Source organism: Erinaceus europaeus, chromosome 7 (assembly GCF_950295315.1).
Source record: "Erinaceus europaeus chromosome 7, mEriEur2.1, whole genome shotgun sequence".
Classification (NCBI taxonomy): Eukaryota; Metazoa; Chordata; class Mammalia; order Eulipotyphla; family Erinaceidae; genus Erinaceus; species Erinaceus europaeus.
The window spans coordinates 39,989,593-40,013,301 of record NC_080168.1 but is presented as its reverse complement, the minus strand read 5'-3'; positions in this window follow the sequence as shown (position 1 = coordinate 40,013,301).

Below are 23,709 nucleotides of genomic sequence, written 5' to 3'. Positions count from 1 at the left end.
ACCTGCAGGTGGGGAGCCAAGGGCTTGAACCAGGATCCTTTGTGGTCCTTGCATTTTGTGCCACCTGCACTTAACCCGCTACTCTACTGCCCGACTCCCTACCCGAGGGCTTTTTACCTATAAGTAGGATTTTTATTTAGCTTAGTCACTCACTCTTGACCAAGAGATTAAGTAGGGTGGGAGAGAGATATCACAGTGGTTATGCAAAGAGGCTCCCACACCTCAAGGATCCAAAGCTCGAGGCTCAATTCAGTTCCTATGCCAGCAGCCAGAGCCAAGCTGGGCAGTACTGCTGGGCCCTGTAAGTTTCTAAACAAGTCTTGTTTATAGTCTGTAGGTTCTGAGGCAATTCTTCACCATGTTCTCATCAGGAGAACAATGTGTAAAGGCTCCCACTATACAGCCCCACTGCTAGACCACCAGGGTATAGATCTCCTGAGTTTCCTGGTCAGTTCTCTGTCCCCCACTCCATGTCAACACAGTGCCTCCCCTCTGCTGCTCCAACCTCTAAGGAGCAGTAGCAATGGAGACTCACAGTTGCATTTGGTGAGTTTTAGGGGAGTCTTCTCCTCCCTTCAGCAGTCTTTTGTTGGTAAAACAGACTGGAAGTGGTGCTTCAACTGGTAAACTGCCAGACTATTACCACTTGCTCAGGAGTAGATATAGGCTTTAGCCCCAGGAATCTCTCCTTAGGCACCTCTCTGTCCACAAACCACACATCTTTTCACTCAGTGGTGACTTGGTGGGTTCCCAAAGTAGTCCCAATCTCATCTTGTTGTAGTCTCAGGTAATCTTTTATATTCCTTTTTAGAGGAGTTTCTAAAATGGGTAGAGGTGGGAAGAGTTGTGGTGTCTGAAAGCTCTGGTGATTTGGTGGGTTCCCAAAGTAGTTCTAGTCCTGTTTTGTTGTGGTCCTAGGTGGTCTCCTTTGATATTTCTAGTTGACCAAGGGGAGGAGAGAAATGATGATAAGGACTTCTAGGACTATGTTGAATAGAAATAGTGAGAGTGGACATCCTTGCCTAGTTCCTGATTTTAGGGGGAAATCTGCCCGCTTTTCCCTGTTGAGCATGATATAAGCCATGGGTTTGTCATATATAGCCTGTATTATGCTCAGGAATTTTCCTCCCACTTCCATTTTCTTGACCTTTTTTCTTTTTTTTTTTTTTTTTTTTTTTTTTTTTTTAAATTTTTTAAAATTATCTTTATTTATTGGATAGAGACAGCCAGAAATCAAGAGGGAAAGGGGTGATAGAGAGGAAGAGAGACAGAGAGACACCTGCAGCCCTGCTTCACCACTCATGAAGCTTTCCCCCTGCAGGTGGGGACTGGGGGCTCGAACCCGGGTCCTTGCGCATTGTAATATGTGCACTCAACCAGGTGCGCCACCACCTGGCCCCCTTTCTTGACCTTTATCATAAATGTATCTTATCAAATTCTTTTTCTGCATCAATTGACAAGATCATGTGATTTTTATCTTTGTTTTTATTGGTATGGTGGATTACATTGACTGACTTATGGATGTTGAACCATCCCTGTTTCCCAGGGATAAATCCCACTTGGTCATGATGGGTTTTTCTCTTAATATATTGTTGGATTAGATTAGCCAAGATTTTGTTGAGGATCTTTGCATCAGTGTTCATCAAGGATATAGGTCTATAGTTTTCTTTTTGGTGGAGTCCTTTCTTGCTTTGAAGATAAGAGTGATACTAACCTCATAAAAATTCTTTAGGAATATTCCTTCTCCTGTTTTCTGGAAGAGTTTGAGGACAATGGGTGTCAGTTCCTTGAGTTCTGGCTTCTGTAATTGCTTCTCCACTGGAATGGGCATTCACAGGTTGATCCATAGCCCAAACCGGTTTCTATCTTTTTCTAATGGGGTAGGCCTCTGGAGAAGTGAGGTTCCAGGACAAATTGGTCAAAGAGAACAGCCTTCCCCAAATAGAGACAGACCAGTCTTTAGTCGAGGGTATAGGATTAGCTGTACTCCCCTGCTAGAACCTCCAAACAAGCTATCAGAGATGAGTAAGTTAAATTAAGAATGGAGATCTTTTGGAGTTAAGATATATGATTTTCTATTACCAAAATCTAGTAGGAATAGGTGTGCTCATTTATCTCACACTTCCCATCAGTTTACAGAATTGTTATATGACTAGCTTTTTATGTTGTGGAACTAGTGTTTTACAGTTTATCAGTGTTTTTTTTTTTCTTTTTACAATTTAATAACTTAAAACCAAACATTTGGGGCAGGGGAGATACCATAGTGGGTATGCAAAGACTCCAATGACTGAGGCTCCCAGGTCCCAGGTTTAATCCCCCAATCAGAGCCAGAGCTCTTGGGAGGAAAAAAAAGCAAAACAAAAACAAACAAACAAAAAACATCACTCTATTCAAGAATTTGATATATAAATAATTATTTTCTCTTGTCAAAAATGCTACATTGACAATTGGGTTAAATTTTACTTTAGAACAAACATTGCAAGTTGGTTGAAAAAGTTTAATAGAAATGCAAAGCAGGCTGTTATGTTCTAAAATGCTTCTTTTTTTCCCACAATAGTGAGTTATGCAATATTCAATGAACTTCCTTATTTTACCCATAAATTTTAAAAGAACTTCTCTATACCAATAAGAATTATTCTTTATTTTTCACCAGGCAGAGAGTTCATTATTTGATATGCAACATGGTATTAGGTGTGAAGAGGGAGACTTTGAAATCATGACATCATACCTATTCATACTGTATAGGACTGATTATTTATTCTATAGACAATGTCAAGTTGTCGTGCAGGATATAGTATGTGTATCTATTTGGCTTTGGAATGTGGGATAGAAACAGCAATAGCAAATTTTATTGTTCCAGAAATTAAAAGGAAACATTTGTTGCTTTTAAATAGATTGGACTACCTTACTTAAGTAGGGGAAATTTCATATTGTCTCTTTTCTCCATGTTTGAAAATGACAAAAACAAGACCATAAGATGTTTGCTTTTCTTATGAGGTAGTAATGCTGAAATGAGTAATCCATTTGTTCTGTATATTGGAGGTATTGTAGTAAATTTTATAGAAAAAAAAGAAGTATTTAACTGGAAACTTGCATATACACAATGATAACCAATACTTTTGTAGATGATGGGCTAAACTACAAATACAAACAGTGTAATAAAGACAAAGAGATGGAGGTAGGGATGGAAAAGAGACAGTTCAATGGACACTGTAATAAAGTTTAAAAAAAAAGACTGAGGTAGGGGTGGAGAGAGACAGTTCACATATAAGGAATGTGCTTTGCTATACACACAGCCCAGTGTTCATCCCTGGTACCACATGGGAGATACTATGGCTTTGAAGGAGTGGTGTCTCTTTATCTGAATTTAAAAAATAATGGATCAGAGCAGTGAAATCATGAACATGGGAGGCCCTGAACTTGTTTAACAGAGAGAAGAAAGCAAGGACATGGGGAGTTACTGCTTAATGGGTACAGAGTTTTTTGTTTGAAGTAATGAAAATGTTCTGGAATTTATAATTGTGATAGTTGCAAATCTTGTAAATGTACCAAAACCCACTGGGTTATAAAATAAAAATGCACACAGTTGTGAATTTTAATGTGTGGATTATATCTCAATTAAAAAAAATAACCTTAGACTCTGGTGAGATAGTTCTGTTGGTAGAGTGCCTGCTTTGCCATGCATATAATGCAGGTTTGAGCCCCCGGTATACCACATAGGTATATTGTATATTATATTCAGTGCTCTGGTCTCAACTCTTAATATTTTTTAAAATGTTTGAACTTTTAGTTATTTGTTTATTATCATTGCTATTATTTATTACTATTATTATATTTATTTTTTCCCCAGAGCACTGCTCAGCTTTGATTTATGATGATGATGCAGGGGATCAAACCTCAATTTTGGTGCCTCAGGCATGGATATCTTTTTGTATAACCATTATGCTATCTCTCCAGCTCTATTGTCATTGTTTTTATTATTTCTCTAGAGTTGTCACTGGAGCTCAGTGCCTGCATAACAACTCCACTGCTCCCAACAGCCTTTTCTTTTTTTTTACTTATAAAATAAAAATATTGACAAGACCATGGGCTAAGACAATTCCACACAATTCCCACCACCAGAACTCCATATTCCATCCCCTCCATTAATAGCTTCCCTATTCTTTATCCCTTTGGGAGTAAATCTCAGAGTCATTATGGAATGCAGAAGGTGGAAGGAAGGTCTGGCTTCTGTAATTGCTTCTCCATTGAACATGGGCTTTGGCAGGTCAATCCATACTCACAGCCTCTCTCTCTCTCTCTCTCTCTCTCTCTCTTTCTCTCTCTCTCTCTCTTTCCTTAGTGGGGCCGGGGACTGGGGAGGTGGGACTCCAGGACATTTTGGTGGGGTTGTCTGCATAGGGAAGTCAGGTTGGCATCATGGTAGCATCTGCAACCTGGTGGCTGATATAAAGCAGAACAAATTGTTCACTAATGATGAACCTAAAGGCTAGAATATTACAGATGAAGATTTGGGGTCTCCATTTTGGAAAAAGCTAGTAGGTCCATTTTAGGTATATTCCACAGGGCCCATGACTTTACTAGTTTTTGCCTGAGCCTGGCATCTGATACACAGGTGGACCCAAGTTATTATCTGGGGAAATGGTGTCATAGCTGGAAAAGGGACTAGAAAGCTGAATCAGGGAAGAGTAACTCTCAAATATGGGAAAAGTATATAAATATTGTTAACTGTAAACCCCATTGATTTGATCTGGGGCCCATATTCAACACAGGAGCATATGCAACCTCTATATCCCTGGAGGTCTAAACTCGCATTCTATGGTCATGGCTAGGAACATTCCAGGCAGCACTAATTTCAGGACCCATCTTTCTCCAGTGGTAGAGTATGTTATCCAACCTTCCTTTGGAGAATGGAACATTCCCTACCATTGTTGATCCACATTGAGGGCCAGATCCTATAGGGGCCCATAAAGGGGTCATCAGTTCCTGATGGAGATAACCAGTGACAGTGGAGAGAGAGATTTGTTAAATGTCTAGGCCAATCCTGTCTGTGTGGGAATCCCAGGACTTCCTGACTAGGGCCCCAGATGATGGGGTGGTCTGATAGTGACTAAGCAGTCATCATTAGAATATGCCAGTTTCTTGCCTTTATTCATCTTTTGTAGTCCTTACTTTGTCTGACAAGGTTAGTTTTGGAGTGATTGAGGGAAATGTAATAGGAAGTAGGTGAGGAGGGTATCTAGATCTAAGTAGAAACTATCTGATTCAGTACTTTAAGGTATTTCATTAGGTCTTTCTACTTGCTTGCTAGTGAGACTGAATTTTAACAGTGGGCCCAAATTGTTAATACATTTCTAATAATGACTTGTTCTTTGAAGTATTAAATCTCCTAAAAGCTTAGACCAGGGAGAACAGAAGCAACTAGTGGCATTACTTCATAAGATACAGCTATATGTAAATAACATTAAAGAATTATAGTGAGGTCTTGTATGATATAGCAAAACCTAACAATGGGATTTTCAAAGTTAACCTAATTGTCAAATAATTTGGTTATAGCAATAACTATTTATTGCCTCCTTAAACCCTAAGACAGCAGGAACCTCCTCCACTCTCTATAAAGCCCATATTTCTCCCAGTCCTGGAACCTCTAGGGTGGGGCTCACTTTCCTGAATGCTTCTCTCAATTCATACCAATTGATACTGTGTCTGCTGATCCCAACCTAATCAATGCAACCACTCCAGTATATTTTACTTTGGACTCTGTCCAGAGATGTCAGGCGTGGAATGTCATCCCTCCAGCTTCATTACTCTGGTGTACTTCATTACTTCCTAGCTCATAGGACTCCTTAATTCTATTTTGGGTGGTACACTTCTTAAGAAAACCTCAAAACCTAGATATAGATCAGGGCCCATGAGATAGGTTTTATGTACACACATATCCATAAATTAGGGGAAAATATATATCTTAAAGCAAAAGTGCACAATAGTTTGTAGTGAGTCAATTTCCTTTTTGATAGAGGGTTAGATAGAAAGAGGACAAGAGAGGGGCCTGGGTGGTAGTGCAACGGTTAACCACACATGGTGCAAAGTGTAAGGACCGGTGTAGGAATCCGGTTCAAGCCCCCAGCCCCCACTTGCAGGGGAGTCGCTTCACAACTGGTGAAGCATATCTACAAGTGTCTTTCTCTCCCTGTCTTTCCCTCCTCTCTTTATTTCTCTCTGTCCTATCCAACAACAACAATAAACAACAAGGGCAACAAAAAGGGGGGAAATGGCCTCCAGGAGCAGTGGATTTGTAGTGCAGGTACCGAGCCCCAGCAATAAACTTAGAGGCAAAAGGGGGGGGATAAGAGAGACACAGAGAAAGAAAGCCATCTGCACCATTACTCCACTACTCATGAACACCCATCATCCCCATGGTGTAGTGGGATTAGAGGTTTGAACTTGGGTGTTTGTACATGATGATATGTGTGCTCTACTAGTTGCATACAAACCCCTGCAAATGGTTTAATTCTATTGCTTTTTTTTTTTGTATGCCAGGATCTTATTTCTGTTAATTGGATTTCCCCCCCTTTTTCTTTTATTTGATAAGACAGAGGAAAAATTGAGAGGGGCAAGGGAGACAGAGAGGAAAAAAGAGACACCTACAGTATTGCTTCACTACTTGTGAAGATTCCCCCCATAGGTAGGAACTAGGGGTTTGAACCTTAGTCCTACATGCTAATGTGTGCACTCAATGGAGCATGCTACTGCCCAACCCCAGACTTTATTTTTTCAGTCAGAGGCAGAGAGAAGGAGAGAGACCAGAGAACTAAAACTTCCCCAAGTGCCATAGTACTCCCATGTGGGATGCTGGAGGCCATGACAAGGTGGGCACTCACCAGGTGAACTATGTCATCAGGCCTACTCTCTCACCTTTCTTTTATCTGAACAAGTTAGCCTGGAGTGGTAAAGCCTCAGTGACAACAAGAGTAATAACAATAATAAAAAATATATAAATTCCCTTAGTTTAAGAAGGTCTACTGTGTTGGCAAAGTGCATGTTATTGAAACGAAACATTTGTTTGTAAATAAAATTTTATAGTTATGATTTCAAAATGCACCTGACTTTAAAATATAAATATGGCAAGTCTGGGAGTCAAGCTATAGTGCAGCAGGTTAAGCGCACACACGTGGCACAAAGTGCAAGGACCGGCATAAGGATCCCAGTTCAAGCCCCGGCTCCCCACCTGCAGGGGGAGTCACTTCACAAGCGGTGAAGCAGGTCTGCAGGAGTCTAGCGTTCTCTTCCTGTCTCTGCTTTCCCCTCCTGTCTCCATTTCTTTCTGTTCTATCCACAATGACGACGACAACAACAACTACAACAATAAAACAACAAGGACAACAAAAGGGAATAAATAAATTATAAAAAAGAAAATATAAAAAATATGATGGGTATGCAAATTATATTATTTATTATTTATATATTTTTATTTATTATAGAGGGGAGGAGGAGATAGAGATGGAGAGAGACACCTGCAGCCCTGCTTCATCACTCATGAAGCTTTCCCCCTGCAGGTGGGGACCAGAGACTTGAACCTGGGTCTTTGTGCACTGTAATGTGAGTGCTTAATCAGGTGCGCCACCACATGGCCCCATATTCTTTCATTCAATGCTGTTTTATTATAACTTTGATGAGAAAAATAGAATCTGGACCCACAAGAACAAATCACATTACTGGAGGATCTAGTTTTCTCAGAACTTATACATAATGTAAAGTGAGGACTTCCTGAGCACAGTACAATATCGTCTTATTATATATTTATTTATTATATAGTTATTTATATTTATTCTGTATTATAATTCATAAGTTTATGCTTTTGAGGGCTAAAATCTGAACAAACGAGTACAACTTCCATTAAGCCACCAAACACACACAAATGTTTCTAACTTTGCAATTACTGCAAATTCTCTCTTTTGTTATAGTTTTCACTTTTAAAAACCATTTAGGGGGGCAGGTGGTGGTGTGCCTGGATAAGCACACACATTACAATGTGCAAGGACCAGGGTTCAAACCCCTTGTCCCACCTGCAGAGGGAAAGCTTCACAAGTGTTGAGGCAGGGCTGCAGATGTCTCTCTATCTCTTTCCCTCCTCCCCTCTCAATTTCTCTGTCTCTATCCAATAATACATAAATAATATGTAATTAAAATATTTAGTTATTTATTTACCTATTTAACCAGAGAGAGGCCAGAGTTTTGTCATATGCTGGAGCTCCACCTAGGGCCTCACTGATGCAAGGCAGGCTCTCTACATACAATGCCAAGTGTCTGAAACTAGTTTATGATAGATAATAGATCATGGCTTTGCAGAGTGGTTCTACCATAGTTACATAAGGCATAATGATCTAGTAACTCCAGGACTGGAAATTAAATTATCAGAATTGCTTTCCTGACTAATGATGATGATTATGATGATAATGAACTTTTTCAGGAAGATTAAGACAGGCAGAGAGAGGGAAATAAACCAAAAGCAAAAATCTTCCTTCAGTGTGGTAGGGACTGGGCTCAAACCTGGGACCCACATGTGGCAAAGCTTTATCCAAGAGAGCTATTTTTTAATGGTTTTTGTATATATTTATTTATTTCCTTTTTGTTGCCCTTGTTTTATTGTTATTGTAGTTATTATTGTTGTTGTTATTGATGTCGTCATTGTTGGATAGGACAGAGATAAATGGAGACAGAAGGGGAAGACAGAGGGGGAGAGAAAGGTAGACACCTGCAGACCTGAGACTCCCCTGCAGGTGGGGAGATGGGGGCTCTAACTGGGATCCTTGTGCTTTTGTACACCAGTCCTTGTGCTTTTGCCACATGCACTTAACCCACTGCACTACGGCCCGACTCCCCTCAAAATAATTTTTTAAAAGACAGATACATATGAAGAAAGAGACAGAGAAAGAGAAAATGAGACCATAGCATTGAAGCTTCCCTCAATGTGGTGAGGTTTGATCTTGAACCTGGGTCATGCACATAGCAAGTGAGCTATTTGCCAGCACTGAATTTATTTGATAACATTGTGATTTCATAAGTAATGGAGTTTAGGAACTATATACTTGCTTGAGCAACATTACATCATTCTCTTTTTAAAATTTAGTAAATGTTAGCCAAAAAAAGAAAAAAAGTAAATTCTAGAGTGTGGGAGGTAGTGATGTTCTGATTCATTTTTTCTCTCCTATTAGCAAATACATAGATCTTTGTTTTTATTTATTTATTGTCACCAGCATTATTGCTGGGGCTTGATACCAGCAATATGAATCTACCACTCCTGGTAGCCACCTTTTCTTTATTTCTTTTTTTTTCTTTTCTATTTTATTGGACAGAACAGAGAGAAATTGAGGGGGGAAAGTAGGGGAGGGGGAAGAGATAGGGAGAAAGATAGACAACTGCAGACCTGCTTCACTGCTCATGAAGTGAGTCCCCCTCCACCCCATTCCACAGGTGGATACCAGGGGCTGAAACCCAGGTTCATGCACATGGTATTATGTGTGCTTAACTGGTAAGCCACTGCCCAACCCCAACAAATACATAAATCTTTAAAAAATAAAAATTTAGAGTATCTGTTCCTTCAAATCTAAGCACTAAGACTTCAAACTAGTAATCATACTGAATTTTAACAGTGGGCTCAAATTGTTAATACATTTCTAATAATGACTTGTGCTTTGAAATATTAAATTTCCTAAAAGCTTAGATTAGGGAAACAGAAGCAACCAGTGGAATAATTTTATAAGATACAGCTATATATAAAGAACATCAAAGGACATAAATTATGGTGATGTCTTGTATGATACAACAAATCGTAACAATGAGATTTTCAAAGTTAACCCAATAGCCAAATAATTTGATTATATAAATTACAGTCTATTGCCTCCTTAAACCCTAAAATAGCAGGAACCTCTCCCATTCTCTATAGAGCCCATATTTCTTCCAATCCTGGAACCTCTGGGGTGGGGCTCACTTTTCTACATGCTTCTCTCAATTCATACCAACTGATACTGCATCTGCAGATCCTAGCCTAAGCAATGCAAGGAGTACTACCTCAGCATGCTTCACATTGGACTGTGTCCAGAGATGTCAGGCATGGAATGCCAACCCTTCAGCCAGCCTCATTACTCAGACGAGACCTTTCCTAGCTCATAGGACTCCTTAATTCCATTTTGGGTGGTTCACTTCCTAACAAAGATACAAAACCTATCTAGGTAACATAGACCAGATCCCATGAGATAGGGCATATGTACACATTTATCCATAAATTAGAGCAAAATATATACCTTAAAGCAAAAGTGCACAGTAGTTTTTAGTGAATCAATAAACGAAGCAAACAAATAGAAAGACCTAAAAAGAAACTTTAAAGTACCAAATCAAATAGTTTCTACTTAGATCTGGATACTCTTCTCACCTACTTCCTATTACATTTCCCTCAATCACTCCAAAGCTAACCTTGTCAGACAAAGTAAGGACTATAAAAGCTGAATAAAAGCAAGAGACTGGCATGTTGAGCTGCGATGCAGAGGAGAGGAGATCTGGAGCAGAGAGGGAACACAAATCTTTGTTCACGTGGGCATCTCAGAGTCGGATGAGAGCGCAGTGGTTCGGGCCATGTGGAGCTAGCACAATGGCTGCCTCCCACTACACACAGCACCCTTCCCTGCATCTGTTCACCAAGGTGAAAAGTGGGCAAGAGAGAGAGAGAGAGGAAGAAGCAGGAGGGTTTTATAGGGCAAAAACCGGAAGTGACGAGTCAGGACAGGATTGGTTGGGAAAGGCACTCCAGGAATATTGTTTCAATTTTCACAGGAATTGACAATACCCTGAGGGGACAACATGGTGGAACAAGGCACTCCGGGAATATCATTATAACTCTCGCGGGAATTCACAATGCCCTGAGATTTAATGTAGTTAAGGCTTTTGCTAGCTGGATATTGGGAGGGTACATTCCCCCTTTATCTTTATTTAATTGAGCCTTAAGGGTTTGATGGGCCCTCTTGACAATGCCTTGTGCCTGTGGATTATAGGGAATGCCTGTGGTATGAGTAATGTTCCAGAGGAAACAAAAATCTTTAATCGTTTGCTGGTAAATGTATACCCATTGTCAGTTTTAAGTTGAAGAGGTAAGCCCATTACAACAAAACAGGAGAGCATATGGCTTATAAGCTTTTTTGAGCTTTCTCCCATCTGAACCCACATAAATTTAGAAAAGGTATCAATTGAGACAAACACATATTTTTGTTTGCCAAAGTTGGGTATGTGGGTAACATCAATTTGCCAAAGAATGTTGGCTTTTAAGCCTCGGGGGTTAACCCAAGAGTTTGAATAGCAGGTGTTTTTATTAGACCTGCACAGAAGGAACATGTTATAAGAATATGTTTTAACTGTGCCAGAGGAACATCAGGAAATCGAGCTCAAAGGCCTTTAAGATTAACATGGGTTAGGGAATCAAAGTCAGCAGGGTTAGAGACAGAGGCTAGAAGAATTTCTGTGTAGGTGAGGTGGTCAGCTGCAGCATTCCCTTTGGACAAGGGACCAGGAAGAAGGCTGTGGGAACGAAGGTGTTGAACATACAGTTGTTGGTTTCAAGAACAGAGCATAGAGGCAATTTGAATTAAGAGAGGAGAAAGTGGGTTTTCATCTATTCTCACATAAGAACAAGCAAGCCATGGAAGTAAGTTAACAGTATACATACTGTCAGAAAAAAGGTTGAAGAATTCTGGTACACCTTTTAATGCAAGGAAAACAGCATAGCGTTCTTTGTACTGAGGGGAATTATCAGGAAGCTCAGCAAAGAAAGGTTTAGGGTATTGCTTGTGTGGATAATATATAAGGGCAGCAGCTCCCTTTTTTTCCACCATCAGTGAAGACTGTAGGAGCAGAGGGGATGGGATCTCAAGAGAAAAGTTTAGGTACTAGTAGAGGCAAAAGAGGTAAAGAAGCTATCAATTTATTAGAAGGAAAATGGTTATCTATATGTCCTGGAAACCCCACTAAACTTACGGCAAAATGAGAATGGTGGCATATGAACCACTCTGTATCTGTGAGAGAAAAGGGAAAAATAATTGAATCTGGTTCTTTTCCTATGACCTGCACCAATCTATTTCTTCCTTGGCGATCCATGAATGCTAAGGCATCTATCTTGGTAAGAAGTCTTGGATTTTGAGGAGGGCTATTTGTTTCCTTTTAACAGGTCAAACAGTGGTTGGAGGCAGATAAAGATACTGCCTAAGCCAATTTAAATTTCCAAGAAAAGTTTGTAAAGAGGCAAGAGTGAGACTAGAATGAAAAGTAACACAAGCTTTTAAGGGACAAATTTGCATTAGAGAAATCTCTGAACCTAAGAAAGATATTGGAAGAATTAGCTGTACCTTCTCAGGAGCTACATTAAGGCTGCTTTTCTTTAAGGCAGAAATAAGAAAGTCAATAGGGCAGAGAGATCTGTATCTACTTCTCCCCATATTAAGACATCATCCATATAATTAAGAACCTTAAGGCCCTTATGAATATATAGAAAAATGGCAGATTTAACAGCCTCTTGACAAGTTTCAGGACTATTGGCCATGCCCTGGGGCAGTACCACCCATTCAAATCTATCAGCAGGGCTGGCATTATTAATAGAAGGAACAGAGAAGGCAAAATGCTTACAGTCTTGTGGGTGCAAGGGAATAAAGAAAAAACAATTCTGTATATAAATAGCTATGATTGGAATTCCAGTGGGAATTGCAGAAGCAAGAGGCAAACCCCTTTGGGCAGAGCCCCAAACCTGCATGGTTTTATTAACTGCACAGAGATCTTGGAGGAGGTGCCATTTTCCCGAGAGCTTTTTAATCACAAAGACAGGAGTATTCCATGGGCTCCAGGAATGACAAATGTGTCCCAAGGACAATTGCTCTCAGACGAGCTCTTTTAAAATTTCTAGCTTATCCCTAGGTAAAGGCCACTGTTTCACCCAGACAGGCTCATTAGAAAGCCAATCTAAGTGGGGAGTTCTGTTACGAACAGTGGCAGTTAGTTTTGGGGGTGCTTGTAGATCTAGAAGTCTCGCAGGAGTGGGCATGGCACCCTGCAGAGGCGTCTGAGGATATTACTACATCAAGAAATTCCAGTAGATCTCTGCCCAGTAAGTTGGTGCTAATATCAGCTACCAAAGGATGAAAGTGTCAGGTAGTCCCTTTTGGTCTTCCCACATAAGCGAATCTCAGTGAGAAAACTTGGGTCAACCCTCCAACACCATGTAAATCGTGTCCTGGGAGGAGTTCCCAACTCTGGGGAACCTCTGCTTGCCTTAAAATTGACTTATCTGCCCCCATGTCAATCAGACACTGCTGTGCAGATGTCCCCTGAGGCTAGTGCCAGTTCCCGCAAGAGTTGGGACATTCTCGGAGAGCCTGTTCCACCATGTTTTCCCCTCAGGTAAGTGCCAGCTCCGTCAAGAGTTAATACGATATTCTCGAAGTGCCCTTTCCAACCAATCCTGTCCCAGCTCATCACTCCCAGTTTTTGCCCTATAAAGCCCTTCTTCTTCCACCCTCTCTCTCTTGCCCGGTTTTCACCTCAGTGGTTAGACGCAGAAAAGGGTGCTGTGCGAGGTGGCCTTTTTGGCTAGCTCCACGTGGCCCAAACCACTGCACTCTCACCCAACTCTGAGGTGCCTGCGCGAATAAAGAATTGTGTTCCCTCTCCCAGAGTGATAAAGAATAGAAAAGCTATCAGGGGAGGGGAGGGAATATGGAGTTTTGGTGGTGGGAATTGTGTGGAATTGCACCTCTTTTATCCTATGGACTTGTCAAGTGTTTCCATTTCATAATAAAATAAAATAAAGATAAAAAATTAGTAAATCCCTAGACAAAAAGATTCGAAAAAGGCTGAATTATCCACTGAGCTTTCAGTAAATTGGTCCAGTTGAGCTCATGCTGAGAATTAGTCTGAGACAATACTGCCACCTGATGGTTTGTTTTCAAATATAATTTCTTGCAGATGATTTCTGCTATCAGATTAAAATAGGTAGTGTGGATATGTTTATTCCAGAAACAACTTTAGTAATGTTTATGTTTAGAGGTTGAGTGGTGGTGTGCTTGGTAGAATACACACATCAGCATCCCTGAGGACCACAGTAAAAGTCTCTGGTCCCCACTTGAAGTGAGAAAGCATTGCAAGTGGTGGAGCTGCTCTCTCAGTATCTATAAAGTTGAGGGCAGGGGCAGGGATCTGGTACACCTGGGTAAGCACACATACTACCATGTACAAAGACCCAGGTTTGAACGCCTGCTCCTTCCTGCATAAGGGAAGCTACACAAGCAGTGAAACAGGTCAGCAGGTGTCTTTCTCTCTCCCTATCTTCCCTCTTTTCTCCCTCTGATTCCCTCTCAATTTCTCTCTGTCCTATCAAATATAATAGAAAGGGAAAAAAAAAAGAAAAGATGTCTACTAGGAATGGTGGATTTGTTGTGCCAGCAGGAAGCCCCAGTGATAATCAAATAAGGGGGGGTGGGCACAAAGAGTGTTCTGGGGTCTAACTATGGTGTCATAGATGGGAAGTGAATGACACACTTCCTCAAATTCAGTACCACTGCTGAAATCCAGCTAAGCTAGGAGGCACTGGCCCATTGTGCTTTGGTCTCTTTGATGGTCTCTGGTTCCTGTGGCAAGTCCTTCTTTCTACTTTGAGATTTAGGAGATTATTTTTGGTGCACTTTGGTTGCTTCAAATTTATGGAGGACTAATATCCTCTGTCCAGGTATTTCTCTATGAACTTAAAGTCTGGCTGTTGGTGAATACTCAATGTGGCTCTCAGTTTCAAAATATGCTGTCTTATGAAGAATTTAACCCCTATCACTTATATTTGTGTGTGTGTGTGTGTGTGTGTGTGTGTGTGTGTGTGTGTGTGTGTGTGTGTGAAAGAGAGACAGAGAGGGAGAGAGAGATGGAGGGAAGGAGGGAGGGAGAGAGAGACTTAAAGTGGGCACAATTCCACCACACTTGAGCTGACTTTGTATTCTTTTCCCTTTTGTTGTTATTTTCCTGGATTTCTAACTACTTTTTTTTTTTCCATTAGTGGGGCTCAGTGTCCGCATGACTCCACCACTCACAGAGGCCATGTTTTTTCTTTTTGATAAATGGAAAGAGTGAGAGTCAAAGAGGCAACAGAAAGGGACAGGAGATGGGGAAGGAAAGACACTGTAGCACTGCTTCACCATTCAGGAAGCTTTACTGCTTCAAATGCTCCATGTAGGGACCAAGCACTTGAACCTGTATTATATATATATATATATATTTCTCTTTGGCAGAGCCTGGGACTTATGCATACACAGTTTCACCACTCCAATCACTTCAATCAGAGAAAAGGAAGAGAGGAGAGGAACAGAGATAGAAGAGAGAGCACAGTACTTCCTCTGATGCTGCAGCACCTCCTATGTGCTGCTGGGCCTTAATACTGGGCAAGCCTATGCTCCTTGTGGCCTCCCTCCAACCTGTTTTGCCACCAGTGTTATCCCTGGGGCTCTATGCTGGCACTATAAATCCACCACTTTCAGTGAACATTTTTTCCCCTTTCTATAATACTTGATATGACAGAAATTAAGAGGGAAGTACATCTCTCTCTTTCTCTCTTTATCTCTCTCTCTCTCTCACACACACACACACACACACACACACACACACACACCACAAACACACCACAAACACACATACTTTGTCCTTCAGGACAAATCACCTTCAGGTGATTATGCTTAGTGAAGTAATCACTCATATGTGGAATATAGAAAACTGAAACACATTAACTTGCTCCTAGCCCCCCACATCCAAAAAAGTGACAAATTTGTCTCTACAACTTTAGAACTGTAGTTATCACGGGTGGCAGGGGAGGGGTCAGTCACAAACCTTTGGTGGTGGGTACAGTGTGGAACTATACTCCTGTAGTTTTATAATCTTATAACATATCATTAAATCACTAAAGCTCAGTGCACCATCTTCCAGACTCTTCTTTCATCTTAAAAAAATATTTTATTGAGTCCAGGTGGTGGCACATCTGGTTAAGCACACACACACTACAGTGCACAAGGACATGGTTTAAGCCCCTGGTCTCCACCTGCAGGGGGAAAGCTTCCTTAGTGATGAAGCAGGGCTACAAATGTCTCTCTCCCTCTCTGTCTCCCCCTCCCCTCTCAATTTCTGTCTCTAGCCAATAATGAATAAATAAAATAATATGTATATTATCTCTTAGGTAGAGAAATCTAGAGGGAAGGAGGAATAGAGAGGGAGAAAGAGGGGGACAGGTGGTGGCACATAATTAAGCATACATGCTACAATGTACAAGGACACAGGTGGCAGCCCCTGCTCCCTACCTGCAGGGGAAAATCTTTATGAGTGGTGAAGTAGGTCTATACCTACTAGTCTCTCTGTCTCTCTCACTCTCTATCTCCCCACTCCCCTCTTGATTTATGTCTCTATCCAATAATAAATAAATATTAAAAATCATTTTAAAAGGAGAGGGAGAAAGACACCTGCAGTACTGCCTCACAACTCATGAAGCTTCCCCCCTGCAGGTGGGGAGCAGGGACTTGAACCCAGGTACTTGTGCATAGTAATATGTGCTCAACCAGGTGCACCACCACCCAGTCATCTGTCACTTTTTTTTTAAAGATTCATTCATTTACTTATTAATGAGAAAGAGAGGAAAAAATGAGAGAACTGGAACACCTTTTACTCATAAGAACTACCATGTATTACCAAAGATTGAACTCAGGACCTCATGCTTGAATGCCCAACACTATTCACTGTGCGGATGCTGGGGCTCACATGGGGTGGCTCCAGCCAGGAGGTAAGCTTACCAATTCTCCCTCTCTGGCTCTAAAGGGCTCAGAGATCAGAAAGGAGACACTGGGGAGTATCTTGGTACAAACACTCAATTTATTCAGGGATGGGCTTGGGTATATATGGAAAGTTAAACAAAGAACATTTTTCAAATACATCAGAAATTATAGGTTTCTTAAAGGTCAGCTTGCTCCTATAGTATGGGGCTGGTATGACAAGAAATGAAGTGGTACATAAAGGTCAAAACAATTATTCTCCATGATGCAGGCAGGTTAGTTATCCAAAGGCATTTGGGAGAAGCATAGGGGTTAAACCAGTAAGGTGAGATAGAGAGAAGAAAAACAATGCCTGATGTAAATCATAGATATCAAAGGATGTAAGAAAATAACATTTTGAGGCTACTGTCTGGTGTTGGGGAGGTGTATGATAGAGTGTGTTATCCTTTGTGATCAAAAAGGTGGGGTGGATGTGTGAACTTTGAGTGACTATATGAACTTTGAATGAACCTTAAAGCAGGCAGCCATGTGGCCTGCCAGCAGGGAAAAACTAAGTGTAAGAGGCCTATAGGATTTCTGTGAGCCTGAGAGACTAACAAGGGAAAACTGAGTCTGGGAGACTTTTCCCTCTCGGCTCATCTCTGTGAGAGATGCTAACAAGCGGGTGTCTTTCCAGACCTCCATCCAAGGATGGGGGAACTTCCCTAAGCTCTACCAAGCTTTCACATAGTCCTACATGCCACGTTCTCTATTGCTGTGCTGGGGAATGAATCCAGGACCTCAGAGCCACAGGTATGAAAACCTTTTGCATAACTATTATGTTATCTTCCCCAGAAAATGGGTTTTAGTTAGGTTCTTTTTTTGTTTGGTTGGTTGGTTTTCTTTTGATCTGCTTTTGATGCCAGGATCAAACTTGGGGTTTCATACATGTTTGTATGAAATACATGATTGTACCACTGAACTGTATCCCCAGCCCTAACACTTTACATGCATGTGGGAGGACTTATTAGCTGCCTCTTGGAAAACAACCTCATTTCATTAAGTTTCCCCAGTTTATTTTAGCCTTTCTCTTACTTGCATTTGACTCTTTACTTACTATCTTTCCTGTGTGTTGAAAGCAAATTGCACAAAGACTTTGGATTATCTTCTGTTTAATGCTCACATCTTTACCCTTCCTGCTTAACCTACTATGTTTACCATAAATTTAAACCTCAAGGAAATTTGAAAGACTATAATGCTCATGCTGTATTAGCATATGTGTGTGTGTGTATTTGTCTGTGTGTGTGTGTGTGTGTGTGTGTGTGTGTATGTGTGTGTGTATTTTCCCATTTTAATGGAAATGGAAATTGGGATTGACTTGTTCTTTTTAAAGGACACTAATTGAGCTATTGCTCAAAGTTTAGGATAACAGTGACCATTAAATTAAAGGTTTATTTTCCCTACTCTGACACCTTATCCTCTTATCATCTACTTCAAGTCCCACACACATTCTCACACACACACTCACACACACACACACACACACACACACACACACACACCAGCATTGCTCAGCTCTGGCTTATGGTGGTGCTGGGGATTGAACCTGGGACTTTGGAGCCTCAGGCATGACAGTCTCTTTACATAACCATTATGTTAGTTACCCCTGCCCACAACTTTTAAATAGTTCTAAAGTTTCTTAAAATTTTAACTACTCAAAAATGCTTTGTTTTTATTTCTTTTTGATTTTGTGCTTGTGTCTTTAACACTTTTATGACAATTTCCTGCTACTTAATAAAAAAAGCATACTTTATCCTGTCATGGACACACTTAGCATACATAAAGCCACCACAGGCCCTGTTGACATGTTTTATCATTTTAGATAGCTTCTTAACATTAGATTCCATTATAGAAACTCCTTGAAATTAGCCTGAGTACACACCACATGCATATTTTAGTGCCTTCCTGCTGGTGCTCACATGAGGTGGCTCCAAACGGGGGGGTAAGACTCTGACCCTCCCTCACCAGTTCTAGTGACTGCGTGATATAGAAAGAGGCATCAGGAGATATTCTGGTAAAAACATCCGTTTATTTGGAGATAGATACAGGTTTTTATACTGAGTTAAACAAAGAACAATTTCTGACACATTCACATGTGTCAGAAATTACAGGTTTCTTAAAGGTCAGCTTGCCCCCATGGTAGGGGGTTTGTATGACAAGAATTGATGAGATACATAAAGGTCAAGACAATTAGTTTCCATTATGCAGGCAAGTTAATTATCCAAAGGTATTGAGAAAAGCATAGGGGTTAAACCAGTAAGGTGAGGTAGAGAGGAGAAAAACAAAACTTGATGTAAATAACAGATATCAAAGGTCACAAGGAAATAGAATATGGGGTCTCACTGCCGGGGTACTGGCAGGGATGTATGATAGAGTGTGTTCTCCTATATGATCAAAAGGTGAAGTTATAGTGAATGTGTGAACTTTGAAGCAAGCAGCCACTTAATCTGATAGCAAGAAAATGAACTAAGTATGAGAGGCAGTAGGCATTCTGTGATCTTGAGAGACTAACAAGGGGAAACTGAATCTGGGAGACTTTTCCTTTTGGCTCATGTCTATAGGAAAGAGGCTAACAAGTGGGGTATCTTTCCAGACCTCCATCCAAGGATGGGAGAGCTCCCCTAAACTCTACCAAGCTTTCATATAGTCCCACACCTTCCCAACCTTCTGAGTATAAAAGTAAGCAATTCTAGTATCTGGCATCTGGAACAGCCTAGTTTTGTTAGTCTGTGTTGTAGGGCAGCCTACGACAGTGTGTCAAATATTGTAAATGTCTGAAGATACCACATACATCCATTCTCAGTATCATACCATCCTTAATTATGACATCCTTTGTAATGTGTGAACTTAACCAGGTACACCACCACCCGGCTCTATGACATCCTTTGTAAAAAGTATCAATATTGTGGCCTGGAAGGTAACATAGTGGATAAAGCATTGGACTCTCAGGCATGATGTCCAAAGTTCAATCTCCAGCAGCACATATACTAGAGTGACGTCTGGTTCTTTCTCTATCCTATTTTTTATTAATAAATAATTAATTAAAAATTTCTTTAACATGTCAGTATTTATGGTCATGACATACCTACTTTTGAAACAAAAGAGCAAAGGAAGCTATTTATTCTGTGTCTCTTGAGAACACCAAGTATTTATTTTTACATGGCTCTGATGTTTAGTTCACTACTACATGGAAGGGATGTGTGGTAATAACTCCTACAATAGTTAGGAAGATCCTTCATTCTACTTCTCACATCCCAAACTTAGGTTCTTTCCTATTGTTAACTAAAAAGAGCTAGAAACAATTTAAGATTTTTCAAAAACTCCTGACAGCACCAATTAATGTATGGTGCTGGAATTTGAATCCAGGTCCTCATACATGGAAGCCTTGAACCCTACCTGATATACCACATTTTTGGCTGCTGAACTCTTGTTACTGTTGAAGTTATTACAGTATCTGAATGGTGGTTAAAATAATTGTATCAGTATGCAAAGAATCAGAATAATTAGACAAATACATTTGTAATACTGCTAATAAGCCTTTGTCAGGACTCGTACTTATTTTCTATGGGGTTGTTGTCCTTAAGACCATTTGTGTGGGCAGAACCAAGATGGCGACTTGGAGGCATCTGCTGGCATGAGCTCTGACAACAACGGCTGGATAGGGTAAAATACTGGGCCTTCAGCAGGACAATGAATAAGGGGTCCTAAGTGTGACACCAAGGAGGGGTCCTATAGCTCAATTTTGGGTTAGAAAACGGAGGGAAAAGAAAGGAAATCTTTTGATTATTTCTGAAGCGCACCCCTCCTCTTCACCCAATAACCAGAACCCAGGGGCTGGAGAGCTGCTATTAGCAGGCTCCCCGCTGAGCTTTTTTCTTTACCAAGATTCCTGGCTCACCAGGGGTGTCATTCCAATCCTTTTCCATTTTGATTTCCCTCTCTCTCTCTCTCTCTCTCTCTCTCTCTGTTTTCTAAGTGGCTGGAGCTCTATTTGAGTGACAAAATATCTGACCAATCAGAGCCTCACCCCTGCCTAGGACCGACTACTTGGAGGATTGTTGTTTGTTTGTTTAACAATTGGCTGTCTTTCCTCAGGCTGCCTGAGCCAATCTGGAGCCGACCAAGCTGCAGATTGACTGTTAGGGTTTTTTTACTTTATATTATTATTATTATTATATATACATGTGTCCCTTTCCCCCCCTCCTTCTTCAGGTTGACCCAAATTAGCTGTTACTGTTTTTCCCATTGCTAGGTGATTGAGTGTCATATCCATTGTGAAAGGAACTTGTTTCACTCTACCTCTTCCATCCACTCTCCCCTTTTTCCTTCCTCCTAGCTAATTAAAAAAAAAACAACTCTTTCTTTTTACCGTACTTTTTTTCCCCTTCTTGTTCTTGTCTTCTTTTCTTCCTTCCTCATTCTTCTGCTTTCTAATTCACTGATACTTGTTTGTGAAGTATTTTAGGAAAGAAATCTGACTCAGAGTGGACTCTCGGTGTGTGTGTGTCTCTTCTCTACTTCCCTTTCTCCTCTTGCTACCCCTAGAATTTACAGTGGACAGTAGATCTGCATAATTATCTATTCTTGCTTTACCTTTTTTCCTGTCCCTTTCTTTTTCATTTGGATTTAGTTGCTATTTTTTCTTGGACTGGAAGCATTGTTTGGGTAACTGGTTTGGTTAAGCTGCACCAATCCCATAGCCATCCCATAGCAACTCCATCACATATTAAACAATAAGACAAAGCTCCAAAAAAAGACCTTTCTGCACACCTCAAGGACTTAGAGGAAGAGGAACAAAGGAACCCTAAAGCAACCAGAAGGACAGAAATCACTAAAATTAGAGTAGAAATAAACAACATCAAAAATAAGAGAACCATACAAAAGATCAACGAAGCCAAATGTTGGTCCTTTGAAAAATTAAACAAGATGGACAAATCCCCTAGCCAGACTCACTAAAAAAAAAAAAAAAAAAAAAAGGAAGAACACTCAAATTAATAGAATCATAAACGATAGAGGAGATATCACAACTGACACTACAGAAATCCAGAAAATCACACTGCATATATTGAGAAAAGATTCAGTTTGTGTTTTGAAAAACTTCAAGACATACAATTAATTTTCCCCCTCGTATTAATTAACTAGTGATGTATATGACTACATTTTACTAGGAGTGTACATAAACACCATTCCCACCACCAAAAGACTGTGACCCATCCCTCCCACCCACTCCCATCCCCCACTGTCCCAGGAAGCTGCATGTCTACCCCTCACCTCAGGGTTATTACTTTGGTGCCCTACTTACAATTTGGTCAGGTCCTGCTTTTAGTTTCCCTTTCAGATCTTCTTACTCAACTTCTGTTGATGAGTGGGATCATCCCATACTCATCTTTATCTTTCTGACTTAGCTCACTTAACATAATTCCTTCTAGCTCCGTCCAAGATTGGTCAGAGAAGGTGGGTTCATTGTTCTTGATAGCTGCATAGTATTCTATTGTGTATATATATCACAGCTTTCTCAGCCACTCATCTGTTGTTGGGCACCTGGGTTGCTTCCAGGTTTTAGCTATTATGAATTGTGCTGCTATGAACATAGGAGTACCACACCTCTTTTTGGTTGGGTGTTATGGAGTCCTTGGGGTATAACCCCAGGAGAGGAATTACTGAATCATATGGAAGGTCCATGTCTAGTCTTCTGAGAATTTTCCAGACTGCTCTCCACAGAGGCTGTACCAATTTACATTCCCACCAGCAATGTAAAAGGGTTCCTCTGTCCCCACAACCTCTCCAGCATTTGTTGCTGCTGTCCTTTTTGATGTATGCCATTCTTACAGGAGTGAGGTGGTATCTTAGTGTTGTCTTAATTTGCATTTCTCTGATAATCAGTGACCTAGAGCAGTTTTTCATATGTTTGTTAGCTTTTTGGATCTCCTCTGTAGTGAATGTTTTGTTCATATCCTCTGTCCATTTTTGGATGGGGTCATTTGCTTTTTTGGTGCTAAGTTTGCTGAGCTCTTTATATATTTTGGTGATTAGTTTCTTGTCTGATGTATGGCATGTGAAGATCTTCTCCCATTCTGTGAGGGGTCTCTTTGTTTGTTTAATAGTTTCTTTTTAAAAAAAATATTTTATTTATTTAATTTAAGAAAGTATTAACAAAACCATAGGGTAGGAGGGGTGCAATTCCACACAATTCCCACCACCCATTCTCCATATCCCACCCCCTCCCCTGATAGCTTTCCCATTCTCTATCCCTCTGGGAGCATGGACCCAGGGTCATTGTGGGTTGCAGAAGGTAGAAGGTCTGGCTTCTGTAATTGCTTCCCTGCTGAACATGGGCGTTGACTGGTCAGTCCATACTCCCAGTCTGCCTCTCTCTTTCCCTAGTAGGGTGGGTCTCTGGGGAAGCGGAGCTCCAGGACACATTGGTGGGGTCTTCAGTCCAGGGAAGCCTGGCTGGCATCCTGATGACATCTGGAACCTGGTGACTGAAAAGAGAGTTAACAGACAAAGCCAAACAAGTTGTTGAGCAATCATGGACCCAAAGGTTGGAATAGTGGAGAGGAAGTATTAGGGGGATACTCACTGCAAACTCTAGTGTACTTCTGCTTTCAGGTATATATTTTGCAGTAGTTTACGGATACGTGTGAACATATGCTCTCTCTCACAGAAACTGGTTTTGGGACTTTGTTAGAAAGTGAACCACCTGAGATGGAATTAGAGTATACTATGAAAGGAAAGGTCTCACCCGAGTATTGAAGCTGAAGGGTTGTCATTCCACACATGTTGTCTCTGGACACAGTCTGAAGTGAAGCATGTTGAGGTGGCAATCGTTGTGTTG